The sequence below is a fragment of the Hyla sarda genome, chromosome 6, assembly GCF_029499605.1.
Source record: "Hyla sarda isolate aHylSar1 chromosome 6, aHylSar1.hap1, whole genome shotgun sequence".
In the NCBI taxonomy this organism is placed as follows: domain Eukaryota; kingdom Metazoa; phylum Chordata; class Amphibia; order Anura; family Hylidae; genus Hyla; species Hyla sarda.
Window position 1 is genome coordinate 114,339,761 of NC_079194.1, and position 24,344 is coordinate 114,364,104.

Here is a 24,344-nt window from a genome sequence, read left to right on the forward strand (position 1 = left end):
CAAGTACTCATGGCATTCTGTGTAGGTGTTGATGGAATTTTCTACCGGGCCGCCTGGTGTATTCATCTCTTGTGCATTTTGGTTAGTAGATATTATACATGCCTGCGAGTACCTGCTGGATTCATGGCCATAGGTGGCTCATAAATGACCAATTTGGTCTGGCCTATAGTTCTCTACACAAGCAAGGCCTCCAAAAAGTTAGTGTCCATAGTAAGCCAGACACGAGCCGATGACTAGCCCCAAAAAAAAAACAGCCAACATGGCTGATCTATTTTAAACCTGATGTCTAATATTACTGGGGGGGTCTTAGACAACCCCCTTGTGATAGAAAGATCCGCCAGTGATAAGATGATCACAGAAAATCCCTCTTCTGCAATTTTTAACCCAGAGTAGATCCTAGCAGCAAATGATCAGTCTCTGCACAGCGCCTCCGCAGGAAAAATGAAGAATTACACACTACTCATTGGTGTTAGATTTGGGTTCTTTGGGCACATCAGAGAAGATGATACCTCCATATATACAGATAATGTCTTGTCTACATGTAATTGCATGTTGTTATCCTTGTACACAAGACATCTGAGTAATATTATTGATTTGTTTTTTTATGAATAATCCCACAAGAAATAGACCCTAGTGACAAATGGTTGGCTTTAAAGTCTGTTTGTAATAGGATGACTTCAGCTGGATCATTGGGATCCTACTGTGTCAGAGCCAGGTTCCACCTTCGAACCCCTAGTACCTTGGTGGGCTAGTATAACCCTCATTCTCATAATATGTACAGATATGCAGGGTTTTGCAGATCTTTTTGAAGGACCTCTGCTTCTCCATAGAGTCTGAATAATCTATCATATATGGTCTTCCTAAAGGGAAAACCCCATCTTTTTACATTTCTATTTAGACATGACATATAAATATCACAGAAGCTAAGATCATTGAACATAGATAATGTTGGATTTCTTAAGGGCCCAGCTCTTTGTAAACTGTCCCTGACATCCTGCTTACACCTTAGTGATAGGTTTATTAATTTAATACAATGGGCCACAATCAATGTGCCCCCACTAATGTTAACCACTAAAATTCCTCTATAACATGTTAGGACAAAAATGATGGTGCAATTACCCATTTAGTTATACTAATAATAATTCTGTGAGTGCGGTTTAACATTCTGAAGTAGCAGAAGTTTATGCTCCAGAGCTGTTCTGCTGTTCCCCATTCTGAAATTGGGGGCAAGAATATGCAGTCATACAAAGCTAGTCACAGAAGCTACATACATGACCCCCCCCCCCCCCCCCCCTTACTCAGACCTAATTTTGTGTTATGGATTTTCACTCCCATAGAAGACCACTTTTCAAAGCAATTTTGGATGGTCTTGTCAAAGAGCTTTCACCGTACATCCTGTTCCATTTTACCCCTGTCTCTTGTGACTATGTCTTCAGTGTCTAGTTGGATCAGTTTCCATAGAGAAACATGAAAGTGCACATGCATTCTAAGAACTAGTAATACAAACTTGTCTTATTTGGGTTTCCTTTCATTTCCATGGAAGGCATGGTCTGGGAGGATACAGATAAAGACATATGTAAATAATATGATGAAATTCATCAGCTCTGAAAGAAAATTTTGAACAAATCATAGAATTGACAATTTTACTATTATCTAGGCTCCCTTTTGGTGTATTTCTGAGGTTTGACCATGGCAGAGTTATTAAGGTAAAAGGTCTCATGAAATTGAAAGGGCCAATATCAACTACTGTGTCTCGAGCACTCAAGGTGTGGTTGACCTATGAATGTGATCCAGGGTCAAGTCTTGGGAAAAAAAAGTATGGGAACTCACCCAAGATTTCCACTCAAGGGCTGGTCCTGCTAATGGGAAAGGTGTTCATGCTGTGGAAAAAGTGCAGGAACTCAGTTCCCACGTGTTCCTGCAGGACTTGACCCCTGTATGTGATAAGGCTAAAAAGATCATTTCAGACTGGGTACAAGTAAGCATGAACAGGTCTATTGTACGGTATCCATTTTAGGACATCGTCAGTCGTCAGCCGTACCTCCATCCTTCGTCAGGCTAAACAGCATCCCGCCTCCTCCCTCGGACCAATCTCCGTCAGGCGTCAGCCGCAACTCCCTCCTTCCTCCTTTGTCATCCTAAAGTCTCTCATCCAAAACTCCGTCATCCCTCAGACAAAAAAACCTTCCTGCCGTGTAGCAGAGCCAAGTCAGTGTCGGCTCTCTGCTATACGGGTTCTGCCTGTACATGCTATTCAATGTCGGCTCTGCCATACAGTGCTGTGCAGTGTCGGCTCTGCTATGTGTCTGAGGGAGAATAGTCTGAGGCATGATGGCCTTTTAGATGAGGGACTTTCGGATGAGGGAGTTGTGGCTGAAGGATGACAGCAATTGGTGTGAGGGAGGAGGCGGGACGCCGTTTCGCCTGACGGAGGACGGAATTGCGGCTGATGACTGATGGAGATTGGTCTGAGGGAAGAGGTGGGACACCGTTTCACCTGACGGAGGACAGAGGTACGGCTGACGACTGACAATGTCCTAAATTGGACACCGTACTATTGTTTTACCATGATTTCTTGACATCATGCAGCCCTATTGATATAATCTGTCTGCCCTGCCATATTGTTTGTCCATTTTATAGATTTTAGTTAGATAACATCTGCATCAAAATCTGAAAACAATTATTTAAAGGGGTATTTTGGGTTTATACATCTTATTCCCTATCCAAAGGATAGGGGATAAGATGTATGATCGCAGGGGTCCCGCCATCTCGTTGATGCCCCCGGCATTCTGTGCTGGGCGCTGCTTCCGAGATGGGGACGTGACATCATGGTCACGCCTCCTTGTGACATCACGCCACTCCCCCTCCATTCGTGTCTATTGGATGGGGTCACACCCACTCCCATAGACATGAATGGAGGGGGCCTGGCGTGACATCAAAAGGAGGCATGACTGTGACATCACGTCCCCGTCTCGGAAGCAGTGCCTAGCACAGAATGCAGGGGGCTGCACCAAGATCGCGGGGGTCCCTAGCAGCGGGACCCCTTCGATCATACATCTTATCCCCTATCTTTTGGATAGGGGATAAGATGTATAAACCCGGAATACCTCTTTAACCACAAATATTTACCTGAAATCCCATGATGCAAATCTCTCTGCTTTTGCCAGACTTAAAGGGGTATTCCAGGCAAAAACTTTTTTTATATATATCAACTGGATCCGGAAAGCTAAACAGATTTGTAAATTACTTCTATTAAAAAATCTTAATTCTTCCAATAGTTATTAGCTTCGGAAGTTTTCTGTCTAACTGCTCAATGATGATGTCACGTCACGGGAGCTGTGCATGATGGGAAAATATCCCCATAGGAGCTGGACAGCTCCCGGGACGTGAGTCATCAGAAAGCAGTTAGATAGAAAACAGCAACACAACTTCAGAAGCTAATAGCTATTGGAAGGATTAAGATTTTTTAATAGAAGTAATTTACAAATCTGTTTAACTTTCCGGAGCCAGTTGATATATAAAAAAAAAGTTTTTGCCTGGAATACTCCGTTAAATGGGCACTGTCATAAAAATTTTTTTGCTATTGCAACCCCTATGGTAAATAAAAAATCTTTCTAATGTACTTTGTTTTAATGAATTTTTCTATGTTTTATTTGTGTTTTAAAAAAGCTGTCACTAGGTGTCTCCCTACTTGTCCAGAGCACATCCCCCCCCCCCCCCAATCTCTTGCACAGACTTTGGACTCCTGCTGGCCTGGCAGAAGTCCAAAATCAGGAAATGCAGTCTGGAGTGCTAAAGGGGGTGAGTGCAGCCTTAGCCAATCATAGCTCATCTCACTGAACTGCTCTGGGTTGTGTGTAGTGGAGTGAGAGAGGAAGTTCTCCCCTGTATGGCTTCAGATGATGTCACGCCTGCTGGGGAACGCCCCTTCCCAGTCTGTGAATCTGAGCAGAAAATACAGACCAATATCAAGGTAGAAATAAAAAAAAAAAAATAAAGGCAGGAGGTGGATTATCATGATGGGCGCAATGAACTGGGAGGATTAAAAAATGTTACAAGATCATGACAGGTACTTTTTAAAGCTTAAAGGGGTTATCCCCCATAAGGTGATTTTAGTATGTACCTGGCAGACAGTAATGGACATGCTTAGGAAGGATCTGCGCTTGTGTTGGCGCTTAATGGACATGTTGTGAGATTACCATAACATTGTGGCTAGCTTTTTGTGAACTGGTATTTCCTGTTTGAGTTTTCTTCTTTGCCTACAAATCCCATAATTCCATTTTCCTCCCTCCCAAACATTAGCCACCCCACCAACTGAAACATAAATGAGCTGCATCCATTCAAAAGACCCGTGGTTTTCAATCAGGGTGCCTACAGCTGTTGCATTAGTTGCAGATTGATCTCTCTCCCACCAAGCAATCGCTCCTCCCATTGAAGCAGACAGGCTCCCTGTCATCAGCTGACTAGTGAGTCAGGTTTCGGCCGCATTGCAACCTGGGAAAAATCTGAGACAACAGTCATTTTGTATGCTGTTAAAAATAAATATTGGGGTGAAAATCGCAGAATTGTGAGAAAACCGTCACACACAGGTACAGACACTATATTATGAACAACACTAACTTTACAGCCCCTGTAGCATAGTCAAATAAATAAAAAAAATCCTGGAATACCCCTTTAACTCTGATGTTAGGAACTTTCCAGAGCAGGAGAGGTTTGCTATGGGGATTTGCTCCTGCTCTGCACAGTTCCTGACATGGACAGAGGTGTCAGCGGAGAGCACTGTGCTCAGAAAGAAAATGAATTAAAAAATAAAATAACTTCCTTTGGAGCATGCAGCAGCTGATAAGTACTGGAAGGGTTAAGCTTTTTAAATAGAAGTAATTTGTTCAACTTTCTGGCACCCCTTTAAGGGCCCTGCATCTCCTTCTGGCCTGGTGGTGGCCACCAGAGGTCAACAGTAAGCCAAAAATAGACAAGCAGATGTTAAAAGGGTACTCCGGCCCTAAGACTTCTTAAAGACATATAGGGGATGGGGATAGGGATAGGGGATAAGATGCCTGATTGTGGGGGTCCCGCCGCTGAGGACCCCTGCAATCTTTCACGCAGCACCCTGCTACAGCCGCCACGCCCCCTCCCATAGGCTTGCATTGAGGGGGCGGAACGTGACATCACATGTGGCGGAGTGTGACATCACACAGGGGCAGAGCTATGATGTCACGATACTCCAGCCCCGTGATTATCATGAATCATCAGACCTGGAGCGATGATAGCGGGGTGCTGCATGAAAGGTTGCCAGGGTCCCCAGCGGCGGGACCCCCGTGATCAGGCATCTTATTCCCTATCCTTTGGATAGGGGATAAGATGTATTAGGGCCATAGTACCCCTTTAATGGGAGTTGTGTAAACAGTTAAAGAAACAGCATAGTTTGCAGTGTTACGCTGTTTATACCTGCCAGACCCCAGCTTTAGGCGTGACAGTCCAGAAAAAGGCCAGGTGGCCCGAGGGCTCCTGAGGATCACCCCTTTAAGTGGTAAAATAATTTAAAGACCATGGGGGGGAATTTATCAAGCCTATTGTAGGTGAATGTTTTTTTTTTTTACACCTTTAATTTAGATGGTGGAAAATGTGAACTTGCACCAAATTTATTAAATGGTGCAAGACAGATTTTTTACTTCAGTACACTAGTTTGTATGGGGCCTCCTTTTTAACCCCTTTGCGCCAAAAATGTGCGACTTTTTACACTTGCTGTCATGTGTCATGTCAGTTTTGTAAGACAAGTCTGATCTTGTGTATATGAGGGACAAATTGAGGGCTTTGTGACAATTTATGCGACAAATTGTTAATGATGAACCCATTACTACTGAATTAATCTGTGGATCACAACACTCCTTTGATTTCTTGTGTGAACCAAAAGTCGCAAATTTTTTACTGACATAAATCCTGCAACAACAAAAAAAAAAACTTTTTTTAAATCCCCAAAAATGTATTTCTTTGATAAGTTTCTGCCCATATCTAACTAGATATGACAGGAGAAATGCAGTTGAATTGGGTTCTTATTCACAGCAAGATTAACCCAAAAATGTGGGTAGGGTTTTGACACCCTTTCCCCCATCCATATGTATTGTACTGTATTTGTTGCAGATTCTCAGTATGGAATTCCCATAAAAACTATTGCTATGTCTAAATAAAGCCTAACCCCTAAACATCCAACATGAAATGTTTAATGGTTATGTCTGAACAGGCTCTGATGGATCTGATTAGACAGCAATGTCTGGAGTAACCAGAGGAATTAATAAGATTACTCCAAGCAACCTCACCAGGACATATACATGGTTTGCTTCACGGCTTGTCTCTTACATAAACCTGATTAATCCTGACATGTAAAGATGCTGCATGACCCGATCTTGTAACATCACAGCTGGTGTTTCATTCCTCAAGTGGAATATATATCCAGATCAGCAGAACCTCTGGTCTTTAACTGCCTGATGAATAAAAAACAATAATCATTAGAAAACTATACTAAGAATTAGGAGGTTCCTATCAATTACCAGTCATTGACCCCCTGCTGCGGGGGAGACTGAGAGATCATTCATACAGACAAACTGCGCCAAGAGAATTGTTGTAAGGGTATGTTCACACTGAGAGGACAGAGATTCCAGAGAGAGATTGTGAGTGCAGCAGATGCCGCGGCGCTATAAGGCTAGGTTCAGACTACGGAATTTCCGCCTGCAATTCCTCTCTGAAATTGCAGGCGGAAATTCCGCTTGGTAAAATGTATAGTGTAGTGAATGGTTTTCCGTTCACAAATTCACACTTCGGAATTTGAGAAGCGGAATTTGTGAATGGAAATTCCGCTTGGAAATTTCCGCCTGAAGAATAGGCGTTGCTCCACACGGAACAGATTGCAGTCTATTGGAAATAAGTATCCGCGCAGTCCTAGCGCCAACTGATTTAGTCAGCGCCAGCCGCACTCGGAATCTCCGGGCGGAAATTTTCCGCCCGGAGATTCCGTAGTCTGAACCTAGCCTAACCCCAATAGTGACAATGCAGTCTGATAGGAATGCTCATTCTTTCAGCAGAAATTCTGCAGAGGAAATTCAGCAGCAGAATTTCTGCAGCCTATTGACAGCAATGGCAGGCTGCTGCAAAGCGGATTATGAACAGAATTTCCAGGTGAAAATTCTCAGTGTAAATTGGTTTTAAGGCCAGTTCCAAGAAGTATCAAACAGGGCAATTGCCCTAGGCCTGAGCGACGGATCCCTAGGTGAAAACTAAACCCACCCAGTATTATTTAGTAGTGTATGTTGTTTACAGCCTAATATGGCTGTTTAAGGGATGCTGTGTATTATTTGGACATTATGTGATGGTTAATATGGTAGTACTGTTCATCAATATACAGTATGTTGGTATTGTAAAAGTAAAAAATTTGATAAAATTGAAAGCTACTTTGCAGTGTTTCTACAAAACTGATTCTGCTCTTGTGCATTATATCGGGAAACATGGTGATACGGGTATTACCCAGTATAGTGATTCGCTCATATTAGACTAGGACCAACAAGAGCCCAAAAGCACCATGAGCCATGAGTTATGAGTTTTGACCATATGTTGCTTGTAAAAGAAAGACTTTCTATTGGAAATACCCCTTTGGGGTCAGGTCATGTCTAGCACATCCACAACATGTCACCCGCAGCTGAAATTCTGCAAGTCGAATTTCCATATGGAAAAATCTTCAAGAGGTTGATATTTCTACCCAATATGTTCTGCTTGCGGAATTCCTCAAGCAGAATTTCGGCTGCAGGAAAGTCACTGCGAATGTGCTACGATTGACTCTACCCTTAAAGGGGTACTCCGGTGGTCAATGTGTTTTTCCATTTTTGACTTACCCTATTTGTTTTGTTTCATTTCTATTCTTGTTGTTTAGCCTACTCTATTTCCGTTCTTTGTTTTCTTTTTATCCCCCACTTTGTTTTTCTATCTTTGCGTCTATTTCTTGTTTCTTGCTGTGCTAAAAACTACAAATCCCAGCATGCCACATGCCTTGCTGGTTTGGGGCGGCTCCTTTTTTTTTGTTTGTTTGTTTGTTCCGCCCTTTACCCACCCTACTATTTTCCCAGGTCAGCCCCCTTTATACACAGCACACTAATATAATCAGCCTTGGTTGGGATACACTGTCATACACACACAAAAGGGACTACAACTCCCAGCATGTGTCATTCAGGAGTCTTCAGTCTGTGGTATAACACCAGCATGCTGCCTCTGTAGTCTCCTTGGGGTTGTAGTTCACCACACCTCTGTAGGGCATACACCAGTGTTTCCCAACCAGGGTGCCTCCAGGTGTTGCAAAACTACAACTCCCAGCCTGCCCTGACAGCCTTTGGGCATGCTAGGAGTTGTAGTTTTACAACAGCTGGAGGCGCACTGGTTGGGAAACACTGGTGTAACATGATGTGTATGCTGAATAGGCTAGAACAGTGTTTCCCAACCAGTGTGCCTCCAGCTGTTGCAAATCTACAACTCCCTGCATGCCCAAAGTCTGTCAGGGCATGCTGGGAGTTGTAGTTTTGCAACAGCTGGAGGCACACTGGTTTGTAAACACTAGCATACACACACACACACACAACAGGGACTACAACTCACAGCATGTGTCATTCAGGAGTCCCCCCTCCCCCTTCACATATAGAGATCATTCCCAGTATGAGATTTATTCCCCTGCAGTCCATACATCCCCATCCCGTGCACCTTCTCATCCTCCCCTTCAGATAACACTTATCTTCTCTGTGAGGTCCTTCTCCTGTGCAGACCTGCGTCCTTAGAATACAGAGCAGAGGGGAGGTGAGGAGCTGTGTACTCAGCTGGATGAGATGAGGGGGCGTAGCTTATTTTTCTCATGCAGACACAAAAAAAAAAAGCTGTGACATCTTGTCCACAACAGACTCAGAACTGTGGACAACAGTAAAAGAAAACCCTCTGAACTACAGAACTTCCTGCCCAACAAACAGGTAAGAAGAACACATACATGCTGCCAAAACATATAACACATGTATATTGCAAAAAAACTAAACTTACAAAGAAGATGCCATATAGTCAAAAAAAATTAACCACCGGAGTACCCCTTTAATGTCCCTTCTTCAGAGGTATTTGCAGCAGGAATGGTTTTTGGTTTGCCTTAGACTAGAAATATTTTCTATGGGTTCTCCTGTAATAATAATGTTTGGAAACTTTTACCAAATGAAAAAAATGCAGCAAAATTGTGACCCATTTCGTCTTAGTCATACTGGCCACAATAAATCAATCTGTCTGAGAGAAAAACTGTCTGATTTGCCCATAGCAACTAATCACAGCTCAGCTTCCGTATCATAACGAGGTCTGGTAAAATGAAAGCTGAGCTGTGATTGGTTGCTAAGGGGAAATCAGTTTTTGTTAGTCGCTAAGTCTCTGAACACTTAAACCCTCTGTGATCTTGGGAATTAAGTGGTAGGGCACAGACTCGACCACCATTTATTGTCCAAGGGAGTTATAAAGTACAACTATCCTATGGGTCAGGGATAAAGGTCAAACACTTTTAACCACTTAAAGGGGTACTCCGCCCCTGGCATCTTATACCCTATCCAATGGATAGGAAATAAGATGTCAGATAGCCGGGGTCCTGCTGCTGAGGACCCCGGGGATCGCCGCTGCGGCACCCCACCATCATTACTGCACAGAGTGAGTTCGCTCTGTACATAATGACGGGCAATACAGGGGCCGGAGCAGCGTGACATCATGGCTGCGCCCCTCATGACATCACGGCCCGTCCCCTTAATGCCACGCCCCCTTCCCATAGACTTGTATTGACGGGGGCAGGCCGTGACGTCACGAGGGGCGGAGCCGTGACGTAACGATGCTCCGGCCCCTGTATTGCCCGTCATTACGTGCAGAGCGATCTCACTCTGCGCAGTAATGAAAGCGGGGTGCTGCAGCAGCGATCCCCGGGGTCCCCAGCAGCGGGACCCCGGCGATCTGACATCTTATCCCCTATCCTTTGGATAGGGGATAAGATGTCTAGGGGCGGAGTACCCCTTTAAGCCCATTTTGGCCTTGAGGACACAGCAATTTTTTTTTCTTCTTTCAACATTACTATAAAATATATAATATCCAATACATATGATAATATCAATCTCAACATTACACATATTTTTACCCCCCCCCCTCGCCCCTTCTACCCCCTCCCTCCTATATACCTTCCTTCCTTTGCATCCTATTAATTCAAATTTCTTCACTCTTACCACCAATTCCAAACATTTCACAAACTGTGGGATGAAAGGAGAAAGCCATACCCTTAGTATTATCAGTCTGGCCAACCCTAAAAGTTTTAAAATAATATCTCCATACATAACCTCTTCCAGCCCAATATTTAAGATTAGCGCTCTTGCAGACCATGGAATCACAACCGAAAAATCTCTTTTCACTTTTTCTTTTTACTTTTTGCCCACATTTTTTAGCTTCTCACACTCAAGGAACATATGAACTAATCCTGCCTCCTCTTTCTGACACCTTGGGCATCTAGTGTCTCTCCTCAAACCCATTTTACCTAGCGTGGAGCACAGTGGTTAGCAATGTTGCCTTGCAGCGCTGGGGTTCAAATCCCACCAAGGACAACTTCTGCAAAGAGTTTGTATGTTCTCTCTTTGTTTGCATGGGTTCCCTCCGGGTACTCCGGTTTCCTCCCACACTTCAAAACATACTGATAGGTTTAGATTGTGAGCCCCAATGGGGATCGGGACCAATTTGAGTGTACAGTGCTGTGGAATCTGTGTGCGCTATATAAATAAAGTTATTATAAATTTATTGGCCCAGATTTATCAAACTGTGTGAGAGAAAAAGTGGAGTGATTTTTCCCCAGCAACCAATCACAGCTCAGCTAAAGAGCTCTGGTAAAGTGAAAGCTGAGCTGTGATTGGTTGTTATGGGAAAATCACTCCACTTTTTCTCTCACACAGTTTGATAAATCTGGGCCATTATCTATGAATTATCTTATTAACTGAAGCCTTACCACCACCTTTCAATCCTCTATAGTGATTTCCCCTAATTCTTGTGCCCATTTCTCTCAACTCCTAGGATAATTTTTAAAAATCCTACTTTCCAACAATTTCTTGTAAAATGTTCCCACATGATTTTCCCCTATCTGATACAGTGCTTTCATTTCTTCCCAAGTCAATACGTTCTTGTACCTCACCACTTGATGAACTTTACATACACCCAGTTTTTTATACCTGCTCTGAACTGTGGGGTTTTCCGCAGCTGAAATCTACCACATTTTCTGTGAAAAAAAACACGCGCCTTTTCGGTGACCACGCCCCTTTTCCCGACAGCCAAGCCCCTTAGTTAGCCGTTTTTTTTTCAGAATCTGGTGCACATCCCGATAAAACATGTTGGGTTTGCAATAGTAAATGAGGGCCATTATCTTTATTGTGAAGGTCAAAGTGATTAAAACAATACCCAATTTATATCGTTTTTCTACTACTGTACTACTTAGAAAAAAATGCTAACTTTTTTTTTATTTTTTACAAAATTGGTATGCATAAAATTTCCCTTTTCTGATCCCTATCACTTCTTTATTTTTCTGTAAACAGGGATGTATGAGGGCTCATTATTTGCGCCGTGATCTGTAGTTTTTATCGGTTTGATAGGACTTTTTGATTGTTTTTCATAAAAACATTTTTATATATGTTTTTTAGTTTTACAATGTTTACTGTTCAGGATCATAAACATTAAGTTTTAATTGTTTGAACAATTACTTATGCAGCAATACCAAATATGTACATTTTTTATTTTTTTTGTAAAATGGGAAAATAAGAGTGATTATTTTTTTTGATTATTATTAGCAGAGGGTTTTTTTAAAATATAATTTTACATATTTTTTTAAGTCCTTATAGGGGACTTTTATATGCAATCATTAGATTGCCTTCACTGTATAATGATTTATCCTATGGCATAGCATTACACAGTCAGATCGGCCATCCACTGATATATTATCATTGAATCGGTGGCAGGAGGCAGGTATGGGGACCCTTCTCCGCTATTTAAGCTCACCGAATCCCTGCGATCACGTTGCATGGGTTTGGTAAGCTCTATTGAGTTTCCGACAACTTCCACTTTCACTTTAGATGCTGTGATTTTCATTTATCACAGCATCTAAAGGATTAAATGCCAGGCAGTGCTGATCCCGATGCTGCCTGTCATTATCAGTGAATGTGCAGATTCTGTGCTCGCTTCAAATCCATGATGCCACTCTCCCTCAATGCAAGTGTATGGGAGGGGGCATGGCAGCAGTCATGCCTCCTCCCATACACTTGCATTGAGCGGGTGTGGCGCCGCACCCAGCGTTCTAAACAAATGCAGGGTGCTGCACAGAGATCGTGAAGGTCCCAGCAGTGGTACCCCAGCGATCAGACATCTTATCCCCTATCCTTTGGATAGGGGATAAGATGTCTACGGGCACAGTACCCCTTTTAAAGTCAATAGCCAAATATAAGATGCTCTACCTACAATGCTTTTTAGTTTGTGACACTTTCATTTTACACTTTGACATGTATCGCAATATACTCGCATATCTATAGCACAGGGACAATTATTCTGCTTCAATGAATACCTTGCTAATCTTATTTTTGCCAAGTGAAAATAGCAATCTAAAGCCAGACTGCTGAGAATGTGTGGTGTCTGTCTGAACAAGCAGTGTGCACAGTGGAATAGATCTTCATCACCAAGGACGAGATGTTGGCAGGAAGTCAAGGCAGCGCTTATTTGTGTAGGCAAAGACGAAGCTTAAAAAATGCAAATTACCAAGGAATAAATTACTGATGAATTCTGTCTGAGGACAACATGTACCCTCGGTAGTACTTAAACGATGGCTGAGATTAGATTCTTTCTCAATGGTGCTGCTTGTCCACATCATAGAGTGTAAAGATTGACGTGGGCCTGGAGACGTTCGAGACTGCCAGAAAGCCAAAGTGATAGATGGGGCTGTAGGAAGATAAGCAGCGACCAGAGCAAGTCCAGGAAAGTCACTCATGTGACAATAACTAGAGACTATATTGAACTGACAACAGAGTTTAAAATTGGGCCACAGCACCCACATTGTATGCACTTTCTAGAAAGTAAGAACTATGCCTTGTAACCACCATGCTGTATGAATCGGTAAACAGAGAGGGGGCAAAATACAGTTTCCTCTTATGCATTAAGCTGAGCCAGTTTAAACAGAACTCAGTTGTGGACTAAGTCTGTTCTGGCTGTGCCATTACTTCTGCAGGATGGTCTTGCCAAATCCCCTTGCCTTGCCCAAGAGTTTACCCTTAGCCCAGGTTGCTCATGTTACATGGTCAGTGACTAAATGTAAGAATATGCCAAGCAGCTCTCTCGCTATTTATTCCACATCTCTTTCCTTTAACCCCTTAAGGACCGAGCCCTTTTTCACTTTAAGGACCAGAGCATTTTTTGCAATTCTGACCACTGTCACTTTAAACATTAATAACTCTGGAATGCTTTTAGTTATCATTCTGATTCCTAGATTGTTTTTTCGTGACATATTCTACTTTAACTTAGTGGTAAAATTTTGTGGTATCTTGCATCCTTTCTTGGTGAAAAATCCCCAAATTTGATGAAAAAAATGAAAATCTAGCATTTTTCTAACTTTGAAGCTCTCTGCTTGTAAGGAAAATGGATATTCAAAATAATTTTTTTTTGGGTTCACATATACAATATGTCTACTTTATGTTTGCATCATAAAATTTATGAGTTTTTACTTTTGGAAGACACCAGAGGGCTTCAAAGTTCAGCAGCAATTTTGAAATTTTTCACAAAATTTTCAAACTCGCTATTTTTCATGGACCAGTTCAGGTTTGAAGTGGATTTGAAGGGTCTTCATATTAGAAATACCCCACAAAAGACCCCATTATAAAAACTACACCCCCCCAAAGTATTCAAAATGACATTCAGTAAGTGTATTAACCCTTTAGGTGTTTCACAGGAATAGCAGCAATGTGAAGGAGAAAATTCAAAATCTTCATTTTTTACATTCGCATGTTCTTGTAGACCCAATTTTTGAATTTTTGCAAGGGGTAAAAAGGAGAAAATTTTTACTTGTATTTGAAACCCAATTTCTCTCGAGTAAGCACATACCTCATATGTCTATGTTAATTGTTCAGTGGGCGCAGTAGAGGGCTCAGAAGGGAAGGAGCGACAAATGGTTTTTGGGGGGCATGTCACCTTTAGGAAGCCCCTATGGTGCCAGGACAGCAAAAAAAAAACATGGCATACCATTTTGTAAACTAGACCCCTCAGGGAATGTAACAAGGGGTAAAGTGAACCTTAATACCCTACAGGTGTTTCACGACTTTTGCATATGTAAAAAAAATAAAAAATTTTTTTACCTAAAATGCTTGGTTTCCCAAAAATTTAACATTTTTAAAAAGGGTAATAGCAGAAAATACCCCCCAAAATTTGAAACCCAATTTCTCCCAATTCAGAAAACACCCCATATGGGGGTGAAAATTGCTCTGCTGGCACACTACAGGTCTCAGAAGAGAAGGAGTCACATTTGGCTTTTTGAAAGCAAATTTTGCTCTGGGGGCATGCCGCATTTAGGAAGCCCCTATGGTGCCAGAACAGCAAAAAAAAAACACATGGCATACCATTTTGGAAACTAGACCCCTCGGGGAACGTAACAAGGGGTAATGTGGACCTTAATATCCTACAGGTGTTTCACGAGTTTTGCATATGTAAAATTTTTTTATTTTTTTTACCTAATATGCTTGGTTTCCCAAAATTTTTACATTTTTAAAAAGGGTAATAGCAGAAAACACCCCCCAAAATTTGAAGCCCAATTTCTCCCGATTCAGAAAACACCCCATATGGGGGTGAAAAGTGCTCTGCTGGCGCACTACAGGTCTCAGAAGAGAAGGAGTCACATTTGGCTTTTTGAAAGCAAATTTTGCTCCGGGGGCATGCCGCATTTAGGAAGCCCCTATGGTGCCAGAACAGCAAAAAAAAAAACACATGGCATACCATTTTGGAAACAAGACCCCTCGGGGAACGTAACAAGGGGTAATGTGAACCTTAATACCCTACAGGTGTTTCACGACTTTTGCATATGTAAAAAAAAATATTTTTTTTTTACCTAAAATGCTTGTTTTCCCAAAATTTTACATTTTTCAAAAGGGTAATAGCAGAAAATACCCCCTAAAATTTGAAGCCCAATTTCTCCCGAGTACGGCGATACCCCATATGTGGCCCTAAACTGTTGCCTTGAAATACGACAGGGCTCCAAAGTGAGAGCGCCATGCGCATTTGAGGCCTAAATTAGGTACAGTCACACGGGCGGGGGGTTCACATTAGTTTCTCGCTGGCAGCTTGAGCTGCAGCAGAAAATTTGCCGCAGCTCAAACTTGCCGCCGGATACTTACTGTAATCCTCCGCCCATGTGAGTGTACCCTGTACGTTCACATGGTGGGGGGGGGGGAATACCTTCAGCTGTTGCAAAACTACAACTCCCAGCATGTACGGTCTATCAGTGCATGCTGGGAGTTGTAGTTTTGCAACCGCTGGAGGCTCCGTTTTGGAAACAGTGGCGTACCAGACGTTTTTCATTTTTATTGGGGAGGGGGGCTGTGTAGGGGAATGTGCATATGTAGTGTTTTTTACTTTTTATTTTATTGTGTGTTAGTGTAGTGTAGTGTTTTTAGGGTACAGTCGCACGGGCAGGGGGTTCACAGTAGTTTCTCGCTGGCAGTTTGAGCAGCGGCACAAAATTTGCCGTAGCTCAAACTTGCAGCCGGATACTTACTGTAATCCTCCGCCCATGTGAGTGTACCCTGTACGTTCACATGGGGGGGGGGGGAATACCTCCACCTGTTGCAAAACTACAACTCCCAGCATGTACGGTCTATCAGTGCATGCTGGGAGTTGTAGTTTTGCAACAGCTGGAGACACACAGGTTGTGAAACACCGAGTTTGGTAACAAACTCAGTGTTTTGCAACCAGTGTGCCTTCAGCTGTTGCAAAAGCTACAACCCCCAGCATGTACGGACAGCGGAAGGGCATGCTGGGTCTTGTAGTTATGTAACAGCCGGAGGCATACTACATTGGCTGGGATGCTGGGGATTGTAGTTATGCAACAGCTGGAGACACACTGGTTTGCTACTTAACTCAGTGTGCCTTCAGCTGTTGCAAAACTACAACTCTCAGCAGTCACCGACAGCCAACGGGCATGCTGGGAGTTGTAGTTATGCAACCAGCAGATGCACCACTACAACTCCCAGCATGCACTTTAGCTGATTGTGCAAGCTGGGAGTTGTAGTTATACAACAGCTGAAGGTACACTTTTCCATAGAAAGAATGTGCCTCCAGCTGTTGCAAAACTACAAGTCCCAGCATGCCCATAAGGGCATGCTGGGAGTTGTGGTGGTCTGCCTCCTGCTGTTGCATAACTACAGCTCCCAGCATGCCCTTTTTGCATGCTGGGAGCTGTTGCTAAGCAACAGCAGGAGGCTGTCACTCACCTCCTGCTGCTGCTCCACGATGCCGCCGCACAGGACTGTCCCTCGCCGCCACCGTCGCTCCTGGGGCCCCGATCCCAACAGGGACGCCGGGGATCGGGGTCCCCAGCACCGGGGGTCGTCTTCCCGCACCCGCTCACGTCCTCCGGAAGAGGGGCGGAGCGGGTTGCGGGAGTGACAACCGCAGCAGGCGCCCTGATTGGTCGGCCGGGAATCCGGCCGACGAATCAGGGCGATCGTGAGGTGGCACCAGTGCCACCTCACCCCTGCTGGGTCTGGCTGTTCGGGGCCGTCTCTGACGGCCCCGATCAGCCAGTAATTCCGGGTCATCGGGTCACTGGAGACCCGATTGACCCGGAATCCGCCGCAGATCGCTGGACTGAATTGTCCAGCGATCTGTGGCAATCGCCGACATGGGGGGACATAATGACCCTCCTGGGCGATATGCCGGGATGCCTGCTGAACAATTTCAGCAGGCATCCGGCTCCCCTCCGGCTAGCGGCGGGGGCCGGAAATGCTCAGGGCGTATCCATACGCCCTCGGTCCTTAAGGACTTGGAAACGGGGGCGTATGGATACGCCCTATGTCCTTAAGGGGTTAAAGTGATTGTTTTACTTTAACTAGGAGTCTTGGAACTGACAAGGGAATGTATGCCAAGCCAGAGATCTCTCCAGATGAAAAGAATACCCATCTGTAGACAGCTGTTTTGGGATTTTTTTCCCCTTGTCAGTACAGTGCAGGGTGCTGGCTGGCCAGTGAAAGGCCAGTTGTTGTGGGACCAAAGAGGTAATGTTTCTCCGCATCATAAAGATGTTTGAAGACTTATAGGCCATTTATGCTCCATTCTGGAATTCTGGGAAGAAAGGATATGCAAAGCCTCACACCACTTTTTCCAAGTGACTTTTCCTTAAAGGGATATTCCAGTGGAAAACATTTCTTTTTAAATCAACTGGTGCCAGAAAGTTAAACAGATTTGTAAATTACTTCTATTAAAAAATCTTAATCCTTTCAGAGCTGCCCCAATTAGGATTAAAGACGCTTATTTTTGGGGACTGGAAAAAAGAATCAATGAATTGATATGGGGGCGGAAGAAGGTTAGAATGAAGAGTGTATATCTTAACCCCCCAATAGATAAAGGGGGCTTGGGTCTCCCCAATTTTCGCATTTATTATTTTGTAAGTCAATGAACACACATTTTGCAGGATAAGGACAATACGCTTGAATTTCTTAGGAGAAAGGGTATAGAGGTGGAGGATTTGTTCACAATCATGGAGAGTGGTAGGTTGGGAAACATAATTTATAGGAAGTATCCAGGCATCCAGTTGTTGGATTACACTTGGAAGAATATAAGGGAATTGATGGGTATAAAGGGAAGTTTGAAATGCACCCCACTTTGGCACAATATATACTTAAAGGAATTTGGAAAAATTTCCAACTTCATCGATTGGGAAAAGAGGGGTATTAAATTGGTGGATCACTTATTTGTAAAAGGTAATTTAAGGGAGTGGACACAGATTAAAAGAGATTTTGGGCTGGAAGAGAAATTCAAATTTGGATATATACAAATTAGAGAGGCATATAAAAAGGATAAAGATAATGATAGATGGGTAGAAGGGGAGCACTCAATCATGGATTATATTAAGGACCCACTGATCACTAATAAAAGGAAAGTAATGGGGAATATATACAAAATGATTGTTCTTAGTAAGGGGGAGACTCAAATTAATAAATGTAAAGGGAAATGGGAAAAGGACTTAGGGGAGATAAGCAGAGAAATCTGGCTGGACGCCTTCTGTAACATCAAAAAATCTATATTAAATCAAAACCATCGGATATCCCTGTTTAAGATGCTCCATAGATTGCATTACTCACCAAGGTTTTTGTGGAAAATAGGATATAGAAATGACCCTACTTGCATTAAGTGCAGAGGGGGAGAGGCAGACCTGATTCATATGTGTTGGGGATGCCCCGAGATCCTGAAATTTTGGGGAAATATTATTGCTAAAATTGAGGAAAGCCTCTGCGTAAAATTACAACTTAATGCGCTATCGGTAGTAATGGGGGTGAGTGGAGCTAGTGGGGCAAAGAACGAAATGATAAGCAAACTAAATGGGTTGGCAAAGATCTGTATTCTCAGAAGGTGGATCTGAGATAAGCCCCCGTCTACTGAAGAGTGGATAGGCTTGGTAAATAAGGTAAAAACATATGAGTTACTTGCTAGTAAAGGAAAAAGGAAGGAGGGAAAAGTTAAAGAAAAGTTGTCTATATGGAAATGGTGAGCAGAAAAAGAGAAGACTAGTATTGGTGCCAGACTGAGGGAGGGAAGGGGGGAGGGAAGGGAGGGGGGATTGGGGCAAGGGAGTGTAATAATAATTTTTATAATGTGAATTTTTCTGATTTGTGAAAAATATAATAAAATATTCTAAAAAAATATTAAAAAAAATAATTTCAGTACTTATCAGCTGCTGTATACTACAGAGGAAGTTCTTTTCTTTTTGAATTTATTTTCTGTCTGTCCACAGTGCTCTCTGCTGACACCTCTGTTCATGTCAGGAACTGTCCAGAGCGAGAGACGTTTGCTATAGAGATTTGCTCCTACTCTGCACAGTTCCTGACATGGACAGACGTGTCAGCAGAGAGCACCGTGGACAGGCAGAAAAGAAATTCAAAATGAAAAGAACGTTCTCTGTATTATACAGCAGCTGATAAGTACTGAAAGGATTAAGATTTTTTTTATAGAAATCATTTACCAATCTGTTTAACTTTCTTGCACCAGTTGATAAAAAAAAAAAAAAAAAATGTTTTCCACTGGAGTACCCCTTTAAAGTCAGAGTTTCACTCCAACTAGGAGCCTTGGAAACTGACTGGGAATATATGCAAAGTGTGAGAGAAATATCATACACATTAAGCATCCTAACCAGTGGCATTATACAGAGCAACCCAAAAGAGCCCCTCACAAAACAAGCCTCCCACTTAAAATTCGAGCAGCAAGACAATAAAAATAAGAGTGGTCTTTTTGGGTCACAACTTATACGTAAGGGTCTATTTACACGACCCTCACCAATTCCACTTCCGCATTCATTTGGGTGGTTTCTGGCTTGTGTGTATTTTGTGCGGAATTGGTGCGGAATCCGCATGCAGAAATTCAGAGGTGTAAATGGGAGTGCGGAATCCCATAGAAGTCTATTGGGCTTTAATTTGAGGCAGAATCCGCATGCGGAAATTCTGCCATGTGAATAGACTCTAAGAGTATGGTAAAGCCACAGCTGTAGTACAATAGGATATAGTAATAGATTTAGTGAATACAGATTAGAGATGGAAAGAAATGGGTGCTTTCATTAACCCCTTGCCGCAGAACGCCGTTTATAAATGGCGCTGTGGCACGGCAGGGTTATGAAGCGAGCTCAGGAGCTGAGCTTGCATCATACCCGCACGGTCCTGTCTGCTATCAGCAGCCAGGACCCGTGGCAAATGCTGGACATCGCCGTTCAGGCCGATGTCCGGCATTAACTCTTTAGACATAGCGATCAAAGTTGATCGCCGCGTCTAAAATGTAAAAAAATGCTTCCCGGCAGCTCAGTCGGGCTGATCAGGATCACTGCGGTGAAACCACAGTGTCCTGATGAGCTGAGGACACGCGAGGAGGGCTCCTACCTTCCTCCTCGGCGTCCAATTGTCGCTTGATTGCTCCATGCCTGAGATCCAGGTTGGAGCAATGGAGCGCCAATAACAATGATCAATGCTATGCTATGGCATAGCATTGATCAGTATATGCTTATGTGATTTAACCCTTTCCCTAATAAAAGTTTGAATCACCCCCCCTTTTCCCATTAACCCCTTGAGGACTCAGGGTTTTTCTGTTTTTGCAATTTAATTTTTTCCTCCTCACCTTTTAAAAATCACAACCCTACATACCCATATGATGGCTTTTTTTTGTGCCACCAATTCTACTTTGTAATGAAATCAGTAATTTTACCCAAAAATCTACGGCGAAACCAAAATAAAAATCATTGGGGGAGATTTATCAAAACCTGTCCAGAGGAAATGTTGCCCAGTTTCCCATCGCAACCAATCAGATCGCTTCTTTCATTTTTAACAAGGCCTCTGCAAAATGAAAGAAGCGATCTGATTGGTTGCTATGGGAAACTGGGCCACTTTTCCTCTGGACAGCTTTTGATAAATCTCCCCCATGGTGCGACAAAATTGCCTATATAAATAGCCTATATAAATTAGGTATCCTTGTAACCGTATAGACATACAGAATAAAGATATGGTATAATTTTTACCAAAAAGTGCACTGCATAGAATCGGAGGCCCCCAAAATTTACAAAATGGCATTTTTTTTCTGATTTTGCCCCACAAATATTATTTTTCTGGTTTTGCCGTAAATTTTACGGTAAAATGATTGATGTCATTACAAAGTACAATTGGTGGCACAAAAAATAAGCCCTCATAAGTCTGTAGGTGCAAAATTGAAAGCGTTATGATTTTTAGAAGGTAAGGTGGAAAATACGAAAGTGCAAAAATTGAATAAACTGTGGTCCTTAACCCCTTAAGAACCGGGGTTTTTTCAGTTTTTGCATTTTCGTTTTTTGCTCCTTGCCTTTAAAAAATTATAACTCTTTCAATTTTGCACCTAAAAATCCATATGATTGCTTATTTTTTGCGCCACCAATTCTTCTTTGTAATGACATCAGTCATTTTGCCCAAAAATCTACAGTGAAACGGGAAAAAAAATCATTGTGCGACAAAATTGAAAAAAACCCTGCTGTTTTGTAAATTTTGGGGGCTTCCGTTTCTACGTAGTACATTTTTCGGTAAAAATGACACCTTATCTTTATTCTGTAGGTCCATATGATTAAAATGATACCCTACTTATATAGGTTTGATTTTGTCGTACTTCTGGAAAAAATCATAACTACATGCAGGAAAATTAATACGTTTAAAATTGGCATCTTCTGTCCCCTATAACTTTTTTTATTTTTCCGTGTATGGGGCGGTATGAGGGCTCCTTTTTTACGCCATGATCTGAAGTTTTTAACGGTACCATTTTTGCATTGATAGGACTTAAATGATATAAAAAGTGACCAAAAATGCACTATTTTGGACTTTGGAATTTTTTTGCGCGCACGCCATTGACCGAGTGGTTTAATTAATGATATATTTTTATAATTCGGACATTTCCGCACGCGGTGATACCATATATGTTTATTTTTATTTACACTGTGTTTTTTTTTTTTATGGGAAAAGGGGGGTGATTCAAACTTTTAATAGGGGAGGGTTAAATGATATTCATTCACTTTTTTTTTCACTTTTTTTTTGCAGTGTTATAGCTCACATAGGGACCTATAACACTGCACACACTGATCTTTATCATTGATCACTGGTTTCTCTTAGGAAACCAGTAATCGATGATTCTGCCGCATGACTGCTCATGCCTGGATCTCAGGCACTGAGCAGTCATTTGGCGATCGGACAGCGAGGAGGCAGGTAGGGGCCCTCCCGCTGTCCTGTAAGCGATTTCGGCGCGGCTATCCCGAACAGCCCACTGAGTTAACCGGCAGCTTTCACTTTCACTTTTAGCCACGATCGGCGCTGCGCGCTATTAGCGGCGGGTCCCGGCTTCACTATGACGCCGGGCCCGGGTTACTGTGTAACCCCGCGTTATATCAAGGGAGCAGGACCAAGGACGTACCGTTACGTCCTTGGTCCTTAAGGGGTTAAAACTAATCTTTGCTATTGCACTCCATATGGTAAATAAAAAATCTTTCTAATGTACTTTCTTTAAATTTTTTATGTTTTATTTGTGTTTAAAAAAACTGCCACAAGATGTCTCCCTTATTGTCCAGAGCACATTTCCCCCATCTAATGCACAGACTTTGGACTCCCGCTGGCCTGGCAGAAGTTTAAAATCAGGAAATGCAGCCTGGAGTGCTGAGGGGTGTGTGTGCAGCATTACCCAATCAAAGCTCATCTACACACTGAGCTGCTCTGGGCTGTGTGTAGCAGAGTGAGCCTGTATGGCTTCAGAAGATGTCATGCCTGCTGGGGAACGCCCCTTCCCAGTCTGTGAATCTGACTGAGCAGAACATACAAAGCAATTTAAAGGTAGAAAACTAACAAATAATAAAAATAAAGGCAGGGGTGGTTTATCATGATGGGAGAAGTGAACTGGGAGGATTCTAAAATTTAACAAGATCATGACAGGTACTCTTTAAAGAGTATGGAATATGTTCTTTTATAAAAATTAATTAAATGTTTATAACATGGTATTCAAACTATATAACATTTAGACCTTCATGAAAGACATCTGAGAATCGTTGCAATTTCTCCAGTCTTACCTAAAGACAAGCATGTCCTAGAATGTAATTTAAATACTGAGAATGTAATTTTTAAAGAATGCATTTGTATCTCTCGCGGCGCTGCAGGGAAAAAAGTTTCAGTTTAGGGCCCCGTTCACACTACGGAATTTTCGCGGCTGAATTCCGCGAGCAGAGATTCCGCCTGGCTGCCGCCGCCGGGTATACTTCGGCGCTAGGGCCGCGGGGCACTGAGCCGTCACCATTGACGGCTATGCAGTGCTTGCGGAATCCGCGCAAAGAATGAACATGTTCTTTCTTTGCGCGGAACACTTTCAGCGGCAGAAATGTCCGCCGCTGAAATTCCGCAGTGTGAACTTGTCTCGCGGAGACCCGTTCACACTAATGTTAAAGTTCACACCGCGGAATTCCGCCCGGAAATTCCGCGGCAATTCCGTAGTGTGAACGGGGCCTAGTTTGGATGTGGCTGGGCTCCATCTTGTTGATATTACAGTAGTTGATTGTTTCTGTCCTCTTATTTTATTTATTTGATTTCTTTTAATTTTGGTTATGCTAAAAACTTGTCCCCGAGTAACTCTACTTACAGTGGAATGACTGCCCTTTTTAAACACGAAAGATGCAATCTGATTGGTTACTATGGGAAACTGCACAGGTTTTTATTAATCTCCCCCTAAGTGCACTTGGCATATTTGACACATGTATATTCCACTACTTAACCCTTAACGACGCAGGACATATATTTACATCCTGCACCGGCTCCCGCGATATAACGTGGGGTCACGCGTCATATCAGGTCGGTCCCGGCAGCTATCAATGGCTGGGACCTGCGGCTAATACTGAACATCACCGATCGCTGAAGGGTATTAACTCTTCAGACGCGGCGATCAAAGTTGATCGCTGACTCTGTTGTGAAAGTTACACCTTCCCAGCAGCTCAGGGCTGTTAGAACACGAGGAGCGTCCCTACCTGCCTCCTCATTGTCCGATCATCGATTCACTGCTCCGTGCCTGAGATCCAGGCAGGAGCAGTGGAGCGCCGATAACACTGATCAATGCAATGCTATGGCATACATCCCCGTATGCGGAAAAATAAAAAAGTTATAGGTGTCAGAAGAGGACATTTTTAAACGTATTAATTTTCGTTCAGAAGACAAAATCAAACCTATATAAGTAGGGTAACATTTTAATCGTATTGGACCTACAGAATAAAGATACGGTGTCATTTTTACCGAAAAATGCACTGCGTAGAAACAGAAGCCTCCTAAAGTTACAAAATGGCGTTTTTTTTTTCAATTTTGTCACACAATGATTTTTATTTTGGTTTTGACCGTAGATTTTTGGGTAAAAATGACTGATGTCATTACAAAGTAGAATTGGCGCAAAAAAAAGGCCATCATATGAGTCTATAGGTGCAAAATTGAAGGGATTATGATTTTTTAAAGGTGAGGAGGAAAAAACGGACAAACCCTGAGTCCTAAAGGGGTTAAAATACG

General features: G+C 42.7%; 2 protein-coding genes across 2 annotated transcripts in view; one reads left to right on the forward strand and one right to left on the reverse strand.

The window, feature by feature from the left end:
* The window catches only part of LOC130275988 (uncharacterized), a 158,013-nt gene that overhangs the window by 122,246 nt on the left and 11,423 nt on the right, over positions 1 to 24,344 (reverse strand). The window contains exon 3 of the mRNA XM_056524756.1: positions 6,358 to 6,482. The gene's annotated coding sequence lies outside the window, so the exon portion shown is untranslated. The remainder of the gene's footprint in view (positions 1 to 6,357; positions 6,483 to 24,344) is intronic.
* CCDC71 (coiled-coil domain containing 71) overlaps positions 1 to 24,344 on the forward strand; it is an 80,686-nt gene that overhangs the window by 275 nt on the left and 56,067 nt on the right. The gene's annotated exons all lie outside the window — the stretch shown is intronic.